The 7,697-nt window shown below is 35.3% G+C and overlaps 1 pseudogene; it reads right to left on the bottom strand.

The window, feature by feature from the left end:
• Positions 1-5,219: 5,219 nt before the first annotated feature.
• LOC150031570 (uncharacterized) lies at positions 5,220-6,164 on the bottom strand (annotated as a pseudogene).
• Between the last annotated feature and the right edge of the window lie 1,533 nt (positions 6,165-7,697).

Below are 7,697 nucleotides of genomic sequence, written 5' to 3'. Positions count from 1 at the left end.
AGGTAATTACTTCATGGAATTTGTGATACCATTGACGAGAGACTTGCTTGAGACCATAGATGGATTTCTTCCCATAGACTTTCAATTACCAGACACAAAGTTTTCTAGTTGCACCATATAAATTGTCTCATCAATATTCCCATTGAGAAACGCAATTTTTACATCCATCTGGTGTAGATCTAAACAAAGTGAGCTACCAGTGCCATGATTATCCTAAAAGAGTCTTTCGATGAAACCAAAAAGAAAGTCTCTTTGTAAACAATGCCTTCCTTTTGAGTAAAACCCTTTGCAACAAGATGAGCCTTATATCTTTCGATATTGCTATACGAATCCTTTTTGGTTTTCAACCTATGGGTTTCATTCCTGATGGAAATTTGACATATTCCCAAACCTCATTGTCTTTCGTAGATTTTATTTCCTCTTCCATAGAATTTATCCACTTTTGAAAGTTAGAGCTTTGTAGGGCTTGTTGGAAGTTGATTGGATCATCATCTTGTTGAGATTAACATTCTAATTCTCCCGAAATCTCGTAGTTTGTAAACTTTATACACACTGTTATTAATAAAATAAGAGTTATTTTATTTTCATTTACTCATATCTAATAAACAAAGACTCGTGGTTATTTTATATAAACTTAAGCATGTATATGAGATATACAAATGAATCATGCCTTAAGTAATAACCTAAAAGGTCTGTAGTATAAGGATAAAGGAAGGATACCTTATCCTGGTGATACTATGGACACAACCTGCTTTTTAGAGGTTTACAAGTGTTGTAAACTACTACAGATGGTCTGATCCTGACCATTCATGTGGAGACATGTGAGCTGAGGTGTCCTATACAAAGAGTTTGTATAAGACCGAACCATGAGATAATTCGTCTCTTTATATAATGTCATTGATAATTGAGACTTACATCTCACTAAAACGACCATATGTGATATGACCTTAATCCTGAGTGTTTTGGGAACTCCTACCTATGAAGGCGGTCCTTTGATTAGTATGGGTGAGAGTAGCCAGATTTCCAACTCAACAAGCCTACCTTTTTGGGGATTTATCTATTGGGGAGCTAGGAACTCAATTACACAAGACAGAATTCACTCCTTCCCCAAAGCAGGGGTAAGTAGATAGATTGCTCTCTTAAGGGCTAATTCCAGGTCTTGAACATAGTGGTCACATCCTCTCTTTGGAAGAGAGGACCCAGTCATAGTAGGACAATGACTTATTGTTCATTAGAGGAATCAGTGGTAATTAAGGAGTTAGATGTAACTACAGGGGCAAAATGGTAAATTGGCTCAACTGTACTTACGAGCGATCTATGAAGAGTTATCGCACTGTTGATTGGTTGATATGGACACAGAAATATATCTGTAGTGAGAAGAGTGTAGTTGTTGGTCTTTAGTGGAGTGCCCGGTAGTTAACTAATGGTTGATCACGTGACTAAAGAGTTTAGTCAGTTATTCACGTATCGTTGAAGCTTCAAACTACAGGTCCACAAGGTCCCCTTGGTAGCTCAATGGATTCAAGTTGAAAATCAGATTTTGAGGTTGATTTGAAGTGTTCAAATTAACAAGAGGAAATTCAATTATATATGATATAATTGGTGTGATGTATGAGATATATCAAAGGGAAGAATTAATGTAAATATGATTTACATTAAGTACCATAAAATAGAAAAAGAACTATGGTTTGTATGTTTCATGAGATAAAATATTAAAACTATTGGTTATAAATATAATATGGTAAGTTGGTTATCATATTTATTTATAATATATTATTATATGATAATTAATTTCTTTTTCTCTAATAGCCGATTGAGTGGGAGGTTATTGGTGGTTTTATGGCAACCGTGAGATAAAAGGAAAATTGTTTTCCTAATTTTAGTAGTTACTTCATTCGGAAAGTTCTCACGGAGACAAGCTATCAAGTGAAAGAGTTTCACTAAGCGATAGCGTTGAGAGACTACACGATCAGCTAAGCAATCGCTTACCTTTGACTATACGATAGTCATTCAGCTGATCGTTGCTACACGATCGAGTGGCTAAGTCTATACGATAGGCTACCATTTACTAAACGATCGAACACATCTCTATACGATAGACCAACTTCTTATCTCCCATTTTCTCGATCTCTACTCGATCATAGACCTCCAGTCTCTTCCTCAAGCCAAGATCATATAGATCCTACAACTCCTGGATTCTCACATTGAGAATACCAAGGTAACCATTATGGTAGTGTCCTCACTCAGTTCGTGGATCGAGTGGAACTCGATTGAGTTCAAGGAGCTGTTCGTTGTGTTTGTGGTCGTGTTGTTCCGATCGTTGCGTTCGAGTATTATTGTGGACGTTTTGGAGACTGGTCGAGGGATTCTCGAAGAATGGTTCTTCAAAGGTATGCATCCTCTATCCCTTGTATCATCGTATAACGTGTTGTAATGTTTGATGTTATTGAAGAAATATAATATAATTATCCGGAATTGCACTGCTTCTTTCTCTAGTAGATCTCCTTAGTGGCACTTCTTAAAGTTGTTGAGTTTGAACTTCAGGTTCAACAACGTGGACTTCAATGTTGCCTTGTTCTATAATTGGTTAAATAGTGAAGTCAGGAATTGGAGCTTGAACATCATTTATAACCACATTAGGAAAAGAAACCAATTCCTCTTCAAAGACAACTTTCCTTATATTATCTTCCCTCTAAACTCAACATCTTCAAGGAATCTAGCATTTCTTGTCTCAAACAATGATTTAGAAGTAGGATCATAAAACTTGAAACCCCGAGAGCGCTTAGAATACCCAACAAAATAGCAGCTAATAGTTCTTTAGTCCAATTTTCTTTTGTTAGGCCTATAAGGCCTAGTCTCAGTTGAACAACCCTAGATATGAAGATGTCTAGTACTAGGCTTCTTTCCTATCCACAACTCATAAGGGATTTTAGCTACTGCTTTACTAAGTACCCTATTAAGGATATATGCTACAGTCTTTAGTGCCTCACCCGAGAGTGATTCTGGTAAAGAAGAATGACTAATCATATTTCTTACCATATCCTTAAGTGTTCTATTTTGCCTTTCTGATACATCATTCATAATGGGTTTTCCCGACATAGTGTATTACGGGACGATTCCATGTTCCTTTTGGTATTTAGCAAAGGGCCCTAGACATTGTTCACCTAATCCATCATATCTACCGTAGTATTTGTTGGAGTTGATAGCCTAAATCTCGTAGGATCCTGTATTTTGTAAACACCTATATGAACAAACGATTGTGATGTAATAATATGAGATATTTTCTTTACTATTGTCTGTGAAATAGATGTGAAATTTGAGATATTTTAGTTGCATTAACCACAACCAATAAACTAAAATCCCTGGTTATCGTTGTAACTTAAGCATGTATGTGGAGACATACAAGTGGATCGTGCCTTAAGTGATAACCTAATTGGTCCGTAGTATATCGATAAAGGAGGGAAACCTTATCCTGGTGACATTATGGATACGACCCGGTTTGTAGATGTTACAATGTTGTAAAGTGCTACAAATGATCTGGTCCTGGTCATTTATGTGGAAACATGCAAGCGGCGGTATCTTATAGAAAGAAGTTTATATAAGACCAGATCACAAAATGTTTAGTCTTGCTATATAACACCGTTCATGATAGAGACTTTCATTTCACTAGGATGACCATAGGTAATATGACCTTAATTCTTAGTGAGTTGGGAACTCCTGCCTATGAGGGTGGTCCTCTGATTTGCATGGGTGCAAGTGGCCAGATCACCTACTCAAACCTACCACTTTAGGGATTCATCTGATTGGGGAGCTAGAAACTCAGCTACACAAGACGGAATTCACTCCTTCCCCGAAGTAGGGGTAAGTAGATAGATTGCTCTCTTAAGAGCTGATTCCGGGGCTTGAACAATGTGGCGCCATACTTTTTCATGGCCCAAGAATTGTTCACTCATAGTAGGACTATGATGTATTATTCATTAGAGGAATCAATGGTACTTAAGGAGTTAGATGTAACTCTAGGGGAAAAATGGTAAATTGGCTCAGCTGTACTTACGTTGTGATGGGTCATCGTACTGTTGATTGGTTATATCCAATGAACACAGAAATATATCTATGGTATATCTGTAGTTGTTGGATTCACACAGAGCCCCCCCACCTCCTGGATTCTTCACTCCAAGAATCCAAGGTTGTCGAGTGGTTGTGTTGAGGGGTTGTATGCGGGATCAGACAGTTCGTGAGATAGCTAGACGATTGGCTAGACGACTTTGAACGGATAGCGAAGAGGTGTTGTATAGTATTCTTCACAAGAGCGAGAGATTCACAGAAGAAGAGTCCTTCAAAGGTACGTCTCTCATTCCCTTTTGTATTTCATTACTAAAGCATGTTGTAATATGTTCTAAGATGCATAACTGCTCTTTATGTTTGTGAATGCCTTTAATTCTTTCACAATGGACTTGGATAGATCTTGCTTCCGCTCATGGAAATATTTGTGTAGATTTCCTTCGTAGTCACCAACATTATCAGATCTTGACAGCCTTAATGTTCTTTCCAATTAAAGTTCAACTTCAGCTTTGTGAAATTATTAAAAAGTCCAATGATTGATAGCTTCTCTATGAATTAATGTAGGGTACCTATATCTTAATAGTCGTCTATAAACGTAATAGTCGTCTATGAACGTAATAAAATATTGTTGTCCATTCTAAAAGGCCGTAGGGAATGGACCACAAATGTCTGTATGTATTAGTTCTAAGATGTCTGAGCATCTGTTGGCACCTAATTTTCTTATGTTTGTCTGTTTTCTCTTAATACATTCCACACAAACATTGAAGTTACTTAAATCAAGGGAATCAAGAATTTCATCTGACACAAGTCTCTGAATTCTCTGTTTAGAGATGTGACCTAAACGCTTGTGCCATAACATAACGGAATTCTCATTTAATTTACGCTTTGTACCACATGAATTAGATAATAGGATCTTGTTAAATGAAGCAAAAGAATCAAGCATATATAGATTATCAATTAAAGAACCGGTACCAATAAGCTTAGAATCTTGAAAAAGACTAACTTTATTATTTCCAAAAGAACAAGAAAAAACCAAATTTGTCCAAACTAGAAATAGAAACTAAATTTTGTCTAAATGACGGTACAACAAAAGTCTCATTCAGATCCAAATAATAACCAATTTTTAAAAATAATCTAAAATTTCCAATAGCTTCAACTGGAATTGCTTTGGCATCACCCACATAGATGAATCTTTCAGCATCACTTGGCGACCGGCTCCACAGGCAACCCTGCATTGATATACTTATATGAGTAGTAGCACCAAAATCTATCCACCAAGTATCTATAGGTACATAAGCTAAATTAACTTCAGAACAAACCAAAGTAAGAAGTTTACCCTTCTTTACACGCCACTTGGCATACTTGGGATAATCTTTTTTGAAGTGACCTTTCTTTTTTCAGAAAAAACAAGGATTTTCAGTAGCTTGTTTCTTATTTTTATTCTGCTGAGATGTCCCTTCTGCAACATCCACAATTCTTCTTTTCTTCTTATCACGAGAGCCTATTGCCAAATGAGCACTTTCTGTCCTTTCTCTCTTAATCCTATCTTCTTCTTGCACACATTGTGAGATAAGCTCATTAATACTCCATTTATCCTTCTGAATATTATAGCTTATCTTAAACTGAGTGAATTGTGCAGGAAGAGAGATAAGTACCAGATGCATGAGTAAATTTTCATTTATCTCGATATCAAGTGCCTTTAATTTACCTACGAGATTGGACATTTCCATAATGTACTCCTTTATGTTTCCATTGCCCTTATACCTCATAGAAGTTAAAGAAGTCAAAAGACTACTTCCTTCCCCTTTCTCATTTTTAGCAAAATATTTCTCAATTTAATCAAGGAACTTATTGACATTTTCATTTTTCGTGATAGAGCCCCGAAAAGACTCCGGAATGGAGTGCCTAATGATCATCAGACACATACGATTTGACTGTTCCCACTTCTCTATATTAGCTGTATTTGGCTATTCCTCAATAGAAGTAGGTTTATCGGTCCTTAATGCAAGGTCCAAATCCATACACCCAAGAAGTATCTCTAGGCTTTCTTTCCAAATCTTGAAGTTCGATCCATTCAACTTAGGGATTGAACTTAGATTTCTAAATATTTGAGTAAGACCAACCGAACACAATAAACAACAAAACATATGCTCACATTTAAAACATGACCAAATAATTTCACATATGTGGTGGGCCCTTTTAACAAGATACCTAGCACAACATTGATGTCCAACCTTTGGGCAAAAAACACCAACTGTAAATGGTACTCTCAATGTAGTAATCAAAGTATTGACAATTAACTCTGTAAAAAAAAAAACAGTCTTTCTTTGGACCGACTACTTTTCACATGAGCAATCCTTATAATTGTCACATACTCATTACCACATGCATACCCACAATTTGGCCAAATAATTATCTCCGCACAAAATTCATGAATATGCACATCTTATATTAGAATTTAACTAATCTAGGATATCAGAGGCTACTTTGGTAACTTATTATTTTGACCAATTTCAATTCCAAAAATATAATGATTAATGATTTAGTAGTCTTAAAGGAGAAAATCATAAAAAATAACGACCAAATTCAAATTTAAATCCACAAGATGATCAATCAAATTTAACTTGATACTCCCACAACATGATCAATTAAATTAGTATCCAACATCAGGGATCAATTAAATTTAAACTTAATTCCATGAATGATTAATCAAAATTTAAAACCGGATGTCACAATTTTAATTAATTTAATTATAAACTTGAATTATCAAACTTTAGATTCAAAATACACATAATCATCCATTAAAATCCGATTTTAAATTTACAAAAGTATATTTTAAAATATAGATTTAAATTCACAAGGTTTTCAATTAAGTATTAAAACAACCTTTCAATAAAAAAAAAAAAAAAAAAAAAAAAAAAAAACAGCGGCAACATTAACTTTTCCATTATCACTATTAATATTATTATTATTATTTTAAATGATAATGGAGATAACTTGAACCACTGGCATAACCTAAAGGAAAAAAAAAACTTCAATCGGTTCTCAATCGAGACCCACACCGGTGCATCCTCAATCGGAAAACCCATCATGGCCGGCAACGGTTGCGACTGTACGGATGGCACACCTTCCACCGACAAATACTTGCAACGACAAGCACTGCTATCACCGTCAGCGATACCAAACTCAATCGCAATACCGTTTGATCATAGATTTCCTTTTGGCCAATGTGTTGTTCATGTCGTAACACAATTTTTTTTCCCTTTTTTTAATTATTCTTTAAATAATCTTTAATTCTTCAATCAAAACCAAAATCGAGTCAAAATCCCAATGGAAAACAAACCTAAACCAACAATCCAACATAAAATTGATGTTTTGATACCACTTGTTAGCATAAATACTTTAAATCTATATTGAATAGATATAACCTTAGGATCATATATACTAAATTGTCAAGAATAACATACCAGATTCTATTGCAAAATTGACGGCAACCTATAAGACGATTATTGTCTTCTTAAACCAGAACTCCGAATGCCCTAAGTAGGATCTTTCTCTAGATGGAAATTAAGAAAGATTGACGGTTTATCATTTTGGTATATTGGGAACCATACCCCTAAGATCTCGACTTCTAC

Source organism: Benincasa hispida, unplaced genomic scaffold (genome assembly GCF_027475165.1).
Source record: "Benincasa hispida cultivar pf3 unplaced genomic scaffold, pf3_genome.v1.1 HicScf1128, whole genome shotgun sequence".
NCBI lineage: Eukaryota > Viridiplantae > Streptophyta > Magnoliopsida > Cucurbitales > Cucurbitaceae > Benincasa > Benincasa hispida.
Note: the sequence above shows the minus strand (reverse complement) of the source record. Positions and strands in the feature narration are given on the sequence as shown.